The 16,496-nt window shown below is 36.9% G+C and overlaps 1 protein-coding gene and 1 long non-coding RNA gene across 2 annotated transcripts in view; one reads left to right on the top strand and one right to left on the bottom strand.

Moving 5' to 3' along the window:
• The window catches only part of LOC112810775 (uncharacterized), a 33,014-nt gene that overhangs the window by 4,386 nt on the left and 12,132 nt on the right, over positions 1–16,496 (bottom strand). The window contains exons 5-6 of the long non-coding RNA XR_003204887.2: positions 826–1,694; positions 88–354 (exon numbers count right to left, since the gene is read on the bottom strand). This is a non-coding gene — a long non-coding RNA (uncharacterized lncRNA). The remainder of the gene's footprint in view (positions 1–87; positions 355–825; positions 1,695–16,496) is intronic.
• The window catches only part of ZNF529 (zinc finger protein 529), a 40,090-nt gene that overhangs the window by 11,880 nt on the left and 11,714 nt on the right, over positions 1–16,496 (top strand). The window lies entirely within an intron of this gene.

The following is a 16,496-nucleotide window of genomic DNA, read 5'->3' as shown; positions in this document are numbered from 1 at the left end:
TGAGCAGGCAGCCCGATGCGGGACTCGATCCCGGGACTCCAGGATCATGACCTGAGCCGAAGGCAGTCGCTTAACCAACTGAGCCACCCAGGCGCCCACCAAGCCAAATTCTTTAGGACACAAAACAAGCAGGTAGATTTTTATAGCTTCCAGGACTATAGATCTTAGATATAAAATAAGCAAGTGTCTGGGGCGCCTGGATGACTCAGTCGGTTAAGTCATCTGCCTTCGGTTCAGGTCATGATCCCCAGGTCCTGGGATCGAGCCCTACATCAGTCTCTCCACTCAGCAGGGAGCCTGCTTCTCCTTCTCCCTCTGCCTGTTGCTCTCCCTGCTTGTGTTCTCTCTCTCTCTCTGTCAAATAAATAAATAAAATCTTATAAGCAAGTGTGCCAGAAGGTGGAATGCTTAACTCTTTGGAGTTTAAAGATCCCATTAACTAAGCCTTTATTTCCATAAACAAGACAAACCAGTGTGCATGTAACCAACATTGCACCGTTACCAACAGTAACCAAGAGATGTCATTGTGGGCTGACCAAGAGAGAGTTGTGTGTAGCACCAGGAATTTCCAGTGTGGACTAAACCAGCAGACTCCATTAATGGAGACTGCATATTAGAAATGGAGAAAGGTAGTAAATGGGGACTGTGGACTGGAACTGGGGAAGGGATTCCAACATGGAATTGCAGACTGAACCAAGGGCTAAGAAATAGTGCTGTTAGAGCCTCCTGTCAGTCTAGACCGACCTGTTCAACCTGGACTAAAAGCCAATTAGATCGGTAGCTCAAACGCAAAAAGAGCAGAGCTCAAACTAAGAGGGGACTTACCAGCAGGCTTTGGAAACCTCAGGACAGTGAATTTAGAAGGGTTCAAGGGCTGCCACACCTGTGTTCCTCATTTTCCCCAAATGCCAGTAGTTCTCTTTGAACTCTACTGCTGCCACCAGATGTGTTAAAAAAAAAAAAACAAAATTCAAACAAGTAAACCTGAAAATTTAATTGGCTTTGTTGAACAATTCATGAATCAGGCAGCATTCCATCTAGCAAGTAAAGGGGAGCTCTGCTGAGCTAAACAAAACAACAGAAGTTTTTAAAGGTAGAGAGAGTGAACTAAAAAAGAAGAGAAAGGAATTTATTAATTCCTTTAATAATTCTTAACTAATAATTTGTTAAGCAGTTCATGCAAGGAATACATTGTTTATGTAAGGTGCTCTCCTAAGGGGTGAAGAAGCGGTATATCAGTAAATTTCCTAGTCTTAGCCAGGAAGTTCCATGTTGACTGGTTAAAGTTTACATTGCTGAGGGTTGAAACTGCAGTTTGGTTAGGTACTAAGTCTTAGTTTACTGACCACAGGCCTTAACCTAACTGACGCCTATTTGGGCCTGTGGTTTTCTTTTTAACAATCTGAAAATGCTACCTCCCTGAATTTTGTTAATTCAGGTTTGTGAATAGTGAATGTGCTCTATTGCATTGCTGAGATACAGCAAAAGGATGTTCATAAGTTTACAGGAGTTATTTCAGTCACAGATATCCTTGGTGGTCCATTCATTTTGAAGGTCTTTTTGCTCACAGTGTTCTTAACAGAAAGAAAACTTGCCTCCAACTATTGAATCTGTTAAGTGGAAATAGCTTCTGATATGTTTCTGATGACGGGATTAATGCATGTTTGTTGCGAGATATGCAAATTTTAAGGAACCTGTAAAGAACAAACATAGTAATTAGCCATACAGAAATAATCACTCTTGATAATTCAGTGTACCTTATTTTAAACTTTTTCTCTCTGGATGTGTGGTTTTGTTTAGTTTTGGAGATATAACTGACATAGTACATATATTAATTTCAGGTGAATGTAATGATTCAATATTTGTATATACTGTGAAATGACCACTACTGTAAATCTAGATTAAATCTAGAATGACACAATAAATCTAAATTTTAAGATATACACTCTAAGCAACTTCCAAGTAGACAATACAGTATTATTAACTATAGTCACCGTGCTCTACATGACATCCCCATGATTTATTTATTTTATAACTAGAAGTGTGTACCTTTTGAACATCTTTACCTCTTTTGTCTACCTCTCACTCCCTGCCTCTAGAAGCCACCCATTTGTTCTCTGTATCTATTAGTTTGTGTTTTTTGTTTTTGTTTTTAAGATTTCACATATCAGTGAGATCATACGGCATTTGTCTTTTCCTAACTTATTTCACTTCCCATAATGCCCTCCGGGTCCATCCATGTTTCACAAATGGCAAGACTTTCTTCCTTTTTATAGCCAAATAATATTATATTCTATTATATATATTTGTGTTTGTGTGTCCCACATTTTCTTTATCCATTCATTCATCTGTTGATGGACAATTAGGTTGTTTCCATGTCTTGGCTATTGTAAATAATGCTGCATGAACATGGGGGTGTATATATATATATATATAGATATATAGATATATAGATATATCTTTCAAGTTTCCTTCAGATAAATATCCAGAAGAGAAATTGCTGGATCCTATGGTAGTTCTATTCTTAACTTTTTGAGGAACCTCCATACTGTTTTCCATAGTGGCTGCACCACCAATTTACATTTCCATTAGCAGTGCACAAGGAAAGGTTTCCTTTTCTCTTCATCCTTCCCAACACTTTTATTTCTTGTCTTTTGGATAGTAGCCATTCTAAGAGGTGTGAAGTGATATGTCATTGTGGTTTTGATTTGCATTTCTCTGATGATTAGTGGTGTTGAACAACTTTTCATGCACCTATTGGCCATCTGCATGTCTTCTTTGGAAAATGTCTGCTCAGACTCTACCCATTTTTAATCAGATTGTTTTTTTGGCTGTTGAGTTGTAGTTCTTTATATATTTTAGATATTAACCCCTTATCAGATATATGATGTGCAAATATTTTTTCCCATTCAGTAGGTTACCTTTTCATTTTGTTGATGGTTTCCTTCGCTATGCAGAGGCATTTTAATTTGCTGTAGTCCCTCGTTTATTTTTGTTTTTGTTGCTTTGCTTTTGGTGTCAGATCCAAAAAATCATGGCCCAAACCAATGTCAAGGAGATTACCCTCTATGTTTTCTTTTAGGAACTTTATGGTTTCAAGTGTTTTGTTCAGTTCCTTAATCCATTTTGAGTTGATTTTTGTATATGGTGTAAAATATGTTCCAGTTTCATTCTTTTGCATGTGGTTGTCCAGTTTTCCCAATACCATGTCTTAAGGAGACTGTCTTTGCCCCACTGTATATTCTTGGCTCCTTTGTCATAAATTAATTGACCATATATATGTGAGGTTTTTTTCTGGGCTCTGTTCTATTCCATTGACCAATGTGTCTCTTTTTATGTCACCATCATACTGTTTTGATTACTGTAACTTTGTAATACAGTTTAAAATAAAAAAACATGATGCCTCTAGCTTTGTTTCTCAGGATTCCTTTGGCTTCAAGGTCTTTTGTGGTTCCATACATTTTTTAAGGATTGTTTGTTGTATTTTTGTGGAAAATGTCATTGGAATTTTGATAGGGATGCATTGAATCTATCTTTTGTGGTAGTCTAGATATTTTAGTTTAAATATTTTATTTATTTGTCAGAGAGAGCACAAGCAGGGGGAGCGGCGGGCGGAGGGAGGAGGTGGCTCCAGGAGCCCTATACGGGACTTGATACCAGGATCCTGGGATCATGACCTGAGCCAAAGGCAGCCGCTTAACTGATTGAGCCATCCAGGCATCCCTGTAGTCTAGATATTTTAACACTATTAATTTTTCTGGGGCACCTGAGTGGCTCAGTCAGTTAAGCATCTGCCTTCAGCTCAGGTCATGATCTCAGGGTCCTGGGATCAAGCCCTGCATTGGGCTCTCCACTCAGCAGGGAATCTGCTTCTCCCTCTCACTCTCCCTCTGTGCTCTCTCTCAAATAAAATATAAAAAAACCCCAAACAACTCAAAACAGTATTAATTCTTCCAGTCCATGAGCATGGATTACCTTTCCATTTATGTCTTTCTCAGTTTCTTTCATCAATGTCTTACAGTTTTCAGTGTACAGTTCCTTTGCCTTTTCAGCTAAATTTATTCCTAGGTATTTTATTATTTTGATGCAATTGTAATAGGGTTGTTTTTAAAAATTTCTTTTTGATCATTATTAGCATACAGAAATGCAACCGATTTATGTATATTAATTTTGTATTCTGCACCTTTACTGAATTTATTAATTCGAAGAGTTTTGTTTTGTTTTTGGTGTAGTCTTTAGTGTTTTCTATAGATAATAGCATGTCTCTGCAAATAGTGACAGTTTGATGTCTTTCTTTCTGATTTGGATGCCTTTAATTTTTTTTCTTACCTAATTGCTCTGGCTAGAACTTCTAATACTGAATAAAAGTGGTAAGAGTGGGCATCCTTTCTTGTTCCTGATCTTGGAGGAAAAGCTTTCAGATTTTCACCATTGAGTATGATCTTAGCTATGTGTTTGTCTTATATGACATATATTATATTGAGGTATGTTCCCTCAGTACCCACTTTGTTGCATTTTTAACAAATCGATGTTAAGTTTTGTCATATGCTTTTTCTGCATCTATTGAGATGATGATCATGTGGCTTTTATCCTTAATTTTTTATCCTTTTACCCTTCATTTTGTTAATCCTTCATTGTTTGTCAATTGATTAATTTGTAGATATGGAAGCATCCTAGTATCCTTGGAATAAATCACACTTGATCATGGTATATGATCCTTTTAATATATTGTTGAATTCATTTTGCTATTTTGTTGAGGGTATCTGCAGCTGGGGTGTTTTTTTATTTTGTTCTGCCAACAGGAAATTTGGCACATGAATTTGCCACATAAAAGAGACAAAGTTACAGTTTTATCATACTTCTAGGCATGTAGTTATAAGTAGATAGTGGCAGTGGTCACCATGTGATTTGACACATCTAAGTATTCAAAACTTTTGGAATTTCAATTACCAGGGGAACAAATTATGAATTAAGACTGCTATTCAGAATTCCATATTTTTTAGAGATGGTTTCTTTCATAGGACATAGGAATGATCTGGGAGATCCAAGTGTCATACATACATCATTATATACATTATACTTGAAAAGACAGATTGATAGAAACAGAAATAAGTATGCAGTAACTCCTGTGTTGGACACAGAAACAAGATTGAGCCTTTTATTATTATGCTCAAGTTGTCACTTATTAGATCAGATTCTTTGAGCTAGTTATATGTGTGCAGCTTTATGTGGAGGGCAAGAATATATGTCTTCCTTTGCTTTTTGAGAATCTTTGTGACAAATATTATTCATGAGGAAGAACTGAAATCTGAAGATTGGACACTGAAATGAGTTAACATGATATGGAAGCACAGACTTAAGAATCTTGAATTTTACTGTAAGAAAAAGGAGAAGCACAAAGGGAATTTTAAAAAATAATAATGAGGGTGCCTGGGTGGCTCAGTTGGTTAAGTGACTGCCTTCGGCTCAGGTCATGGTCCTGGAGTCCCAGGATCAAGTCCCACGTCAGGCTCCCTGCTCAGCGGGAAGTCTGCTTCTCCCTCTGACCCTCCCCCCTCTCGTGCTCTCTCTCTTTCAAATAAATAAAATCTTTAAAATTATAATAAAACAAGGGACATGAAATAGTCTTTACAAGTTCATTAATTAATAGGCAACTTATACTTGGTGTAATTAGGTGTTTATTAGAGGCCACTGAAAGTGCTTCATGTTTTATTTCATTTGATACATACAGGAACACTTTCAGGTAGGTCACTGTTGCTTTTCCCATTTTGCTGATGAGGAAATAAAGTCAGTTAAGTAATGTAGAAAAAAATTACACAATAACAACCAAAGATAAAGTTAACAACCTGAATTTTGGATGATGGATCGTATGTTCTTTATTATGACAGGATCCAACCTCTAATCACTTTTTAAATCTGATTGTCTCACTAATTCATCAAAAAATGTTTTTCATCAACATTTAATATGGATCAATGTCAAATATTGCAGATATTGATAACATATAGCTCACCATACTTTTTTTAGCCTATCGCCTACTTTTAGATATTTAGAATTATCATAAACTACTTTGTAATACATAGAGATCTTTATAACAGAATTTTATCTGTTAAGAATTTCTAGAAGTTGCATTTATAAGTCAAACATCAGATATTTATTAAGTGCCTACAGTATGCCAATATTGTTATGTAACTTGGGGTACTAGCATTAAAGAGACATAGTTTCTATCCCTTAACTTGTTTATAATTGATCATGTAAATATAAACTATGAGTAGGACTAAAACTATGGTAGGGTATGGTAAGGACTATTTAAAAAATGAGACAATGCACCCTTGTAGTTGTGAAGGGGAGATATCATAGAGACAAATCCAAAGCTATAAGGTTTTGACCAGTTTACACTAAAGCCATGGTTTGTCAGAGTTCCCCAAAAGACATCTTTAAGTTTGATGATGTGCTAGGACTTACAGAATTAGGAAAAAGGGTGGTTATGAAAGGATATAGTTTAATATTAGTGAGGAGAAAAATCACATAGGCTGAAGAGCAGGAAAAACCAGATGTGAGCTTCCAGTGGAGTCACACAGTCAGTGCTTAATTCTTCCAGCAACAATCTGTAAGAACACATGTGAAGTGAGCTTTATTGAGTTTTATTGAGGGTCAGTAACATAGGCAGGGAACAACTATGTGGTTTACTTTAGCTTCTCAGTTTCAAACCCTCCAGAGGTCAAATTAATACAATGTGGCCCAGGGCCCTTGGCAGACTTTTTCCTTATTGCCCTCCAGAGGAAACATCTTTAGACATTTTTTTCCCTGAGTATTCCCATGACAATTTAGAACCACAGATGTACCCTGTGTATCTTTTTATGTGCTGTGTGTATTTGTGCTTTATACATAAAAGGAGTAAGACTCTCCCCCTCCCCCATCAGTTTTCACTTATTGGTGCAATTTTACTCTGATTGAGAGTACATGCTTGAGTGTAAGTAACCACTGAAAGAATTATATGAGGATGTATAACAAATTTTAACAGTGGAATAGAATGGGAGAATAAATTTGATTAACCCAAATAAGTCAAGAAAAGAGGAAGAGGGTCCTTAAGTATAGGTGGGACAGATAGAAAACCGAAAGGGTGTAACGGGCTTATTAAATCCTGTAAAAAGTACTTTCAAGGTAAAAGGACTGAACACTCCAAACTAAAGATAGTGTCAAATTGGAATAAAAAAAAAGGAAGAAGCCATTTGCTATTTAATAAGAGATACGTTTTAAATAAAAGGATCCTGATATATTGACGTTTAAAAAATAGAAAGGGGGCGCCTGGGTGACTCTATCAGTTAAGTGTCTACCTTCAGCTCCAGTCCTGATCTCAGGGTCCTGGGGTCGAGCCCCATATTGGGCTCTCTGCTCATGGGGGAATCTGCTTCACCCTCTCACTCTCCCTCTGTGCTCTCTCTCTCAGATAAATAAATAAAATCTTTAAAAATAAAAAAAATAGAGATACAGTATGCTAATACTATGAGAAAGTTGATGAAAGCTATATTGGTATCTATGAAGTACATTTGAAACCAGGGTGTTACGAACAATAAAGGAGCATATTTCATAATAATAAAGGGATTATTTTTAGAAGAAGATAAAATATTTTGTTTTGACAAAAGCATAACTTCAAAGTATATAAAGCAAACATTAATAAAATTAAGAAGAAAAAATATAACTCCATTACCATACTTGGAGATTGATCATACCTCTTTCAGGAATATATACAACAAGGAGGCCAAAAGTCTGTGTGGGAAGGTTTAAATACAGGTATTGGTGCAGAGGCTTGCTATGCTTTGTTAGTTCTGTTTTCTACTTTCTGTGGTAGCCAGGCAGAAGGTTCTAGTGTGGATGATATCATCCCTTCTCAGCTCTAGAAGGTGTGGATGAGGGAGCAAGATCTCCCCAGGGCATGTATGAGTGTCATAAATCCATGTCCAGTCTCCCATCAACCAAATGGTGGACTGGCTAAAAACCCTTTCTGCTGCATTGTCTGTTCCCTACATCAATGCAGAAGGTCCTCTGCTCTGAATCCATTATTGGAGAACTTCGTGCCCAGAGGTCGGTCCATTGTCCTTCTTATTGAATATACTGTGTGTGAGTTCAGCAAGAGGAGTTTGAAAGTAGGAAGATAGAAGGAGAAAAAAATTGTGTCAATTCAAGTCATTTAGGTAGCTGTAAGGCACATCTAGTCAAATAGTCTCCTTTCTCTCTCCTAGCTCTGGCTTCTTTGGAATCTGCTTCTCCTGTCAGTGAACCACCAATGGACTTTTTCCTGTGGCTCCATTTTTTTTAATAACCGCTTTATTGATGTATAATTGACATACCATACAATTCACCCATTCACAGTACCGTTGTTTTATAGTATATTCAGATATGTGCACATATCACCACAACCATTTTTCATCATCCCAAAAAGAAACTCCTTACCCTTCTATTTTCCACCTCATACCTGAACCCTCAGAAAACACTAATCTACATTGTCTCTGTTTTTCCTTTTCTAGACTTTTCACATAAATGGAATCATTTAATATGCTGTCTGTGTCTGATGTCTTTCACTTAACATGTTTTCAAGGTTCATGCATGTTGTAACACGTATCAGTGCTTCCCTCCTCTCCATGGCTGAGTAACATTCCAGTGTATGGCTATACCACATCACATTTATCCACTCATGATATTAAGGACATCTGGGTGTTTTCCACCTTTTGATTATTACAAATAATGCTGTGAAGAATATTGTGTTCAGGTTTTTGTGCAGATAATACATTTTTGTTTTTCTTTTCTATATGTCTACCCGTTAAATTGCTGTATCATATGGTAACTCTATTTTGAACATTTTGAAAAACTGCCAGACTGTTTTCCAAGGTAACCACACTATTTTTAATTCCAATCAACGGCCTACATCCTTCCAACACTTGTTATCTGACTTTTTCTTTTTTCTTTTTTTTTTAAGATTTTTTTTATTAGAGAGAGAGCACGAGCTGTGAGGAGGGGCAGAGGGAGAGGGAGAAGCAGACTCTTCACTGAGCAGGGAGCCCGACACAGGGTTCAATCCCAAGACCCTGGGATCAGAGAGAGAGAGCAGAGCAAGAGAGAGAGAAAGCACAAGCTGTGAGGAGGGGCAGAGGGAGAGGGAGAAGGAGACTCTTCACTGAGCAGGGAGCCCGACACACAGGGTTCAGTCCCAGGACCTTGGGATCATGACCTGAGCCGAAGGCAGATGCTTAACCAACTGAACCACCCAGGTGCCCCTATGCGACTTTTTCTTTGTAGATATCCTAGTAGGTATAAAGTAGTATCTCATCGTAGTATTTTACTCTAAAATATATTTAAATAAGATTTATCATAGTAACCATTTTTAAGGTTACAATTCAGTGGCATTAAGTATACTTACATTGTTATGCAACCATTGCCACCCATCTCCAGAACTTTCTCACCTTCCTGAACTGAAGCTCTGTACCTGTAATGACACTTTTTGATTCCCGTTTGTTTTCCTTTTGAGTATGTCCTATAGATATCTTGGTTGTGGTTACCATGGGAAGTATGTATAACATCCTAAAGTTACAAAAATCTCTTTTAAATTGACACCAACTTTGACCACATACAAAATCTGTACTCCTTTTCAGTTCCACTTTCACCCACTTTAGAATAGTGAAGTCATGAATTAACATTTTTATGTATTTTGTACCCATTAATGTAGATATATAACTTTTTTATTCATGTATCTTTTATATTCTGTAGAAAACAAAAAGTGGAGTTATAAACCAGAATTACAAAAATACTGGCTTTTATATTTTCCCCTACTATTTTCTTTATATCTCCATATAGCTTTGAGTTACTGTGTAGCTTCTTTTCATTTCAACCTGAAAGTCTCCCTTTGGCATTTCTTGTACAGAATGTCTAGTGATAATGAATTCCCTCAGTTTTTCTTTATCTGGGGAAAGTCTTAATTTCTCCTTCATTTTTTTGAACAACAGTTTTGCCACATATAAAATTCTCAGTTGATGGGGCGTCTTTTGGCATTTTATTTTATTTATTTATTTATTTATTTTTTTAAGTAGGCTCCAGACCTGAGCTGAGATCAAGACCTGACTGAGCCACCCAGGTGCCCTTAATTTTTTTTTTTTTTTTAACTAATGTCTGTGCCCAATGTAGGGCTTGAACTCACAACCCCAAGATCAGGAGTCATATGTTCTACTGACTGAGTCAGCTGGTGTCCCTCTTTGAGCATTTTAAATATATCATTTCACTGTCTTCTGGACTTCAGAGTTTCTGCTGCAAAATCTGATAGTCTTATGGAGGATCCCTTGTACATGATGAGTGTCTTTTCTCTTGCTGTTTTTAATATTCTTTGTTTTTCAGCATTTTGATGTTAATGTATTTTGGTGTGCATCTCTTGGGCTTTATGCTACTATTAGTTCATTGAGGTTCTTGGATCTGTAAATTCTTGTCTTCACACTTGGGGAGTATTTGGTATTGTTTCTTCAGATCACACTGTTCCTTTCTCTCTTTCTTTTCCTTTTGTGACTCCCCTCATGTAGGTATTATTTTGCAATGTCCCATAAGTCCCTGATGCTTCACTGACTTTTATTCATTTTTTTTTCCTTTTCACTCCTCAGACTTGATAATTTCCAATGAGCTGTTTTCAAGTGTGCTGATTTGTTCATCAGCTTTTTTTTTTTTTTAAGATTTTGTTTGACAGAGAGAGACACAGCGAGAGAGGGAACACAAGCAGGGGGAGTGGGAGAGGGAGAAGCAGGCTTCCCGCCGAGCAGGGAGCCCGATGTGGGGCTCGATCCCAGGACTCTGGGATCATGACCTGAGCCGAAGGCAGATGCTTAACAACTGAGCCACCCAGGCGCCCCTCATCAACTTTTTTGAGTCAGCTGTGGAATTTCAAAATACAGTTATTGGATTTGTCAGGTCCAGAATTTGTTTGGTTCTTTATTTTTTGAATTTCTATCTCTTTGATGATATTCTCATTTGTTCATGTCATTTTTCTAAATTCCTTTACTCTTTTGTCAATTTTCCTTTAGTTCTTTGAGCATATTTAAGATAGTCGTTTTAAACTCATTGTCTAGTGATTCTGTTATTTCTTCAGTAATGGCTTTAGGGTATTTATTTTCATCTATTGATTGGATCATGTTTTCCTGTATCTTTGCATGCCTTATGAATTTTGTTGAAAACTGGGAATTTGATAAAACAGCTACCTCTCTCAGTCTTTGCAGACTGGTGGGGTAGGCCTTCACTTATTAGTGAAGTAGTGCATTAGTAGGGCATGTTCTGAGCCTTTGTATCAGCCCAGGGTGAAAACACAAGGTCTTCGTAGTTTTTTTTCCCCTAGGTATTTACTATGCCTGTGCCTGTATATGTGCCTTTGCTCAGTGTTCCTCATATACCACCTGCTTAATTTCTAGGGGCACCTGGGTGGCGCAGTTAAGCATCCGACTTGGTTTCCCCTCAGGTCGTGATCTCTGGGTCCTGGGATTGAGCCCTGCATCAGGCTCTGCCCTCAATGCAGAAGTCTGCTAAAGTTTCTGCCTCTCTCTCTCTCTCTCTCTCAAATAAATAAATATTTTAAAAAATAATGTCTTAATTTCTAAAGAATCTCACCCCATCTTCTGTGGGCCTTACAGGTTCTTTTGTATTTCTCTCCCTGTAATCTTCTGCCCCAGGCATCCACAGGTCTACAGTCCCCTTGCAGATTTTGTGAACCATGGTGCCTGCCACTGACTTCTGTGGCCCTTTACAGCCTAACATCTAAGCTGTGCCACTATTACCTGTCTGAACTCCAACTCAGGTAAAAGAGAGAAAAGTCTATTAGGCAATCCAGAGACAGACTGGAATTTTGCAAATGAGTTGTATTGCTACTTTCAGCCAAAAGGAAGAAACTGTGAAATAGGACAGTTTTTCCTGACCGTGCCAGCATTGGGGTAAGGGGAAGTAAAAGCCTCACAAAATTTCCTACTTTTTCAGTGTGGTTTTACTTGATTGAGCATTTACTTGTTGCTGTAGGTTTTAGATTTCTAAAACTCATATGAAAATTATTTTAGCCAGTTCCTAGGATTTTTAGTTTTTTTGATTTTGTAAGGGAACAAGGATCTGGAGCTTTCAAGTCTGACATCTTGCTGCTGTCACTCTCATTGCAGTTCTGAAATGCATTTCCCTGATCACGATTTTTAGAATTTTTTTTACACATGCTTATTAACATTTGTATATCTTCTTTGGAGAAATGTTTATTGAAATCTTTTGCCAGGTATGTATCATTTACAAATATTTTCTATTCTGTAGATTGTCCTTTCAGTTTTTCCAGTAATGTTCTTTGATACACAAAAGATTTCAGTTTTGATGAAGCCCAATTTTTCCATTTTTTTCTTTTGTTAGGTGTGTTTTGGTGTCCAAGAATCCATTGCCAAATTTAAGGTCATGATGATTTACTCCTATATTTTCTATGAGTTTTATATTTTTAGGTTTACATTTGGGTCATTGATCAATTTTTAGTTCATTCTTATATATTGTGAGGAAGGGGTCTAATTTCATTCTTTTTGTAGGTGGATATCGTTTTCTTAGCACCATTTGTTGAAAAGACTGTCCTTTCCCCACTGAAAGGTCTTTGTGCTCTTGTCAAAAATCATTTGGGGCACCTGGGTGGCTCAGTCAGTTAGGCATCTCTTTGATTTTGGCTTAGGTCATGATCTCACAGTCGTGAGATCCAGCCTGGAGTCAGGCTCCCCCCTCAGCAAGGAGTCTGCTTGAGATTCTCACTTTCCCTGTCCTTCTGCCCCCCGCCCACACACATTCTCACTTTCTCTAAAATAAATAAATAAATCCTAAAAAAAATCAATTGACTAGAGATACATGGGTTTAATTTCCAAACAGTTCCATTCTGTTGATTAATATATCTAACATTATGGCAACATTCAGTTGCTTTGATTACGTTGGGAATTGCTAGTCTTCCAATTTTTTTTTTCCAGATATTTTTGTTATTTTCAATCACTTACAATTTCATATGAATTTAAAAGTCAGCATGTCAGGGGTGCATGGGTGGCTCAGTCGTGATCCCGGGGTTCTGGGATCAAGCCCCGTGTCAGGCTCCCTGCTGAAGCGGGAGGCCTGCTTCTCCCTCCCCCACTCCCCCTGCTTGTGCTCCCTCTCTCGCTGTGTCTCTCTCTGTCAAACAAATAAATAAAATCTTAAAAAAAAAAAAATCAGCATGTCAGTTTCTACAAAGAAGCCAACTGGGACTCTGATAGGGCTTACATTGAATGTGTAAATTGTTTTGAGGACTATTGCGATTTACTGTCTAGTAGTCCAGTTCATAAACATGGGATGACTTTCAGCTTAAGTTCTTTTACTAATGTTTTTTTTTTTAAAGTACACAGTTTGCATTTTTGTTAAATATTTCATTCCTTTGGATACTGTTATAAATGGAATTATTTTTTCCTTTTTTAAAAAAGATTTATTTTAGAGAGTGCACATGTGCACAAGTGTGAGTGAGGGTGAGGGACAGGGAGAGGGAGAAAGAATCTCAAGCAGACTTCCTGCTTGACCTGAGCTGAAATCAAGAGTTGGTCGCTTAACCAACTGAGCCACCCAGGCACCTTGGAATTATTTTAATTCAGATTATTATTGCAAATGTATAAACACAGAATTGATTTTTGCATATTTATTTGCATCCTGTGATCTTGCTGAATTCTAATAGTGTTACAGTGTTCTAGGGGTTTCTGTATATAAAGTCATGTCATCTATTAATGGAGATTGTTTTCCTTCCTTCTTTCCACTACAGGTGCCTCTTTTTATTTCCTGTTTGTCCTTGTTACACCTCTAGAACAGTGTTGATTATAAGAGGCAATGGGCGGGTGCGTCTGGGTGGCGCATTTGGTTGGGTGTCTAAATCTTGGTTTTGGCTCAGGTCGTGATCTTGGGGTCGTGAGATTGAGCCCCTATGGGGCTCCGTGCTCAGCCGGAGTCTGAGATTCTTTCTCCCTCTGCTTCTCCCACTTGTACTCTTTCTCTCTCAAATAAATAAATAAAATTTAAAAAAGAAGAGGCAGTAAGGTTTATATATCCTTGTCCTGTTTTGATATTAGGGGTAAGATCACTATGTCTAATGGTAGCTGTCAATTTTATCATGTGGAGGTAGTTCCCTTCTGTTCCTAAATTCACTTTCTTGTCATGAAAGGGTGTTGGATTTTGTCAAATGGTTATTCTTCATGTATGAAAATGGTCATGTAGTTTTTTTATTATACTGATACAATATATTACATTAGATTAACAATCTAATTTTGGAATTCCAGGGATAAATCCCACTTAATCATGGTATGTAATTATTTTTATATGTTCCTAGTGTACCAGTGTTTTGTTTAGATTTTTTGCATCCATATTCATAGAAGATATTAGCGGTAGTTGCCATTTATTGTAATGTCTTTTTCTGATATTACTATCAAGTTAGTATTGGCTTCATAAAATGAGTGGAGAAGTTTTCTCTCCTTTTTTACATCTTGAAGAGTTGGTGAAGAATTAGTATTCTGCTTTAAATGTTTCATAGAACTTAACAGTGAAGCTATGCAGACCTGGGCTTTTCTTTATGGGTTGTTTTAAAAATAATTGTTTACGTGTTATAAGATTATTCAAATATTCTGTCTTCATGAGTAAATTTGAAAGTTTGTGTGTTTCTATGAATTTATCCAGTTCATCTGGGTTTTCTGATTTCTTGTGCAGTTGTTCATCTTATTCCTTTGTAATCAATTTTCATTTCTGTAAAGCTGGTAATACTGTCCCCTCTTTCACTTATGATTATAGTAAAGGGAGTCTTCTCTCTTCAGTCATTCTAGATTATCTAAACATTTGTGAACTTTTAAAAACTTTTCATAAAACTAGCTTTCAGTTTCATTTATTTTGGGGTATTTTTCCTATTTGATATCTTTACTCTTTTCCCAGTGACTTAAGGAGGGAGGTTAGATTTGACCTAGATATTTACTTTTAATTATAGGCACTTTAAGCTTCAAAAGTTTTCCTCTAATCATTAATTGCATGTCATAAATTTTGGTATGTTGTGTTATTCACAAGATATTTTCCAGTTTTCCTTTTCATTTTTGATGTGTTATTTAGGAGTGTTTTGTTTAAATTCCATATGTTTTTGAGTTTCCCATTTTTCTTTCTGTTATTTCTTATTTTATTATGGATAGGCAAAACCTTTTTTAAAAAAATATTAGAGAGCATGCGTGTGCAAGCAGGAGGAGGGGCAGTGGGAAAGGGAAAGAGAATCTCAGTCAGACTCTCAGCTGAGCACAGAGCCTGACGCAGGGCTCTCAGTCTCACAACCCTGAGATTATGACCTGAGCTGAAATCAAGAGTCAGCCACTTAACTGAAGCCATCCAGGTGCCCCAGTAAATAAATAAATCTTAAAAAAATAAAAAGAACTTTCTATTTCTCCCCTCAATCCTGTCAATTGTTGCTTCATGGCATATGTGTTCATAGTTGTGTCTTCTTGTAGGCAGACCCTTTTATCAACATAGGTTTCTTTGTCTCCTGTAAGAATACTGACTTAAAGCCTGTTTGGTCTCATGTTATAGCCATCCAGCTCTTTGATGACTACTGGTATGCAATATACTTTTCCATCCTTCTATTTTCAACCTATTTATATATTTGGATTTGTCATCAGTTTGTTGTAATTGAATACAGTTACACCATATTTTCTACCCATTTTGCCAATTTCTGCCTTTCAGTTGAAAAGTCTAATCCATTTGCATTTAATAATGTAATAACTGAAGACTTGCTTCTACCAGTTTCTACTTGTTTTCTATATACACTGTATCTTCTTTACTTTTCTGTTCCATTGATTTTTTTTGTAGTTTATCATTTCACTCCTTTTTTATTTCCTATTCATTATACCATTTAGTCATTTTCTTAGCATTTATCCTGTAGATTTCAATTAAAAATTTGTATTTATAATGAACTAGTTTGAAATAAAACCACCTTTATTCAGGGGTCCCAAGACCACTTTCAGTTTCAATGATTTGCTAGAAGGATTCACAGACATCAGAAAAGCTATTGTACTCATTTTTTTTCCCCAGTGACAGGATACAGATTAAAATCATTAAATGCCAGATATTCCAGGGACTAGAGGTAATCTACCAGGAGCTGGTTAAAGGCCTACACTTTGCTTGGAATGGGCAGGGCTTAAACATTTCAGACCTGCTGAGTCAAACCTTCACTGTACAGCAATTTAGCTTTAATAGTATAGAAAAGTTTAGCTCCTATAACTGCTCCAATCTTCTTTTCTTTTTTTTTTTATATAAGGTTTTATGTTCATTCTTTTTTTTTTTTTTGAAGATTTTATTTATTTATTTGACAGAGAAAGACACAGCAAGAGAGGGAACACAAGCAGGGGGAGTGGGAGAGGGAGAAGCAGGCCTCCTGCCGAGCAGGGAGCCCGATGCGGGGCTTGATCCCAGGACCCTGGGATCATGAC

The sequence above is a fragment of the Callorhinus ursinus genome, unplaced genomic scaffold (genome assembly GCF_003265705.2).
Source record: "Callorhinus ursinus isolate GAN/ISIS: 27379988/994484 unplaced genomic scaffold, GSC_fseal_2.0 scaffold61, whole genome shotgun sequence".
NCBI classification, from domain to species: Eukaryota; Metazoa; Chordata; class Mammalia; order Carnivora; family Otariidae; genus Callorhinus; species Callorhinus ursinus.
This window is presented reverse-complemented; position numbering and strand designations above follow the sequence as displayed.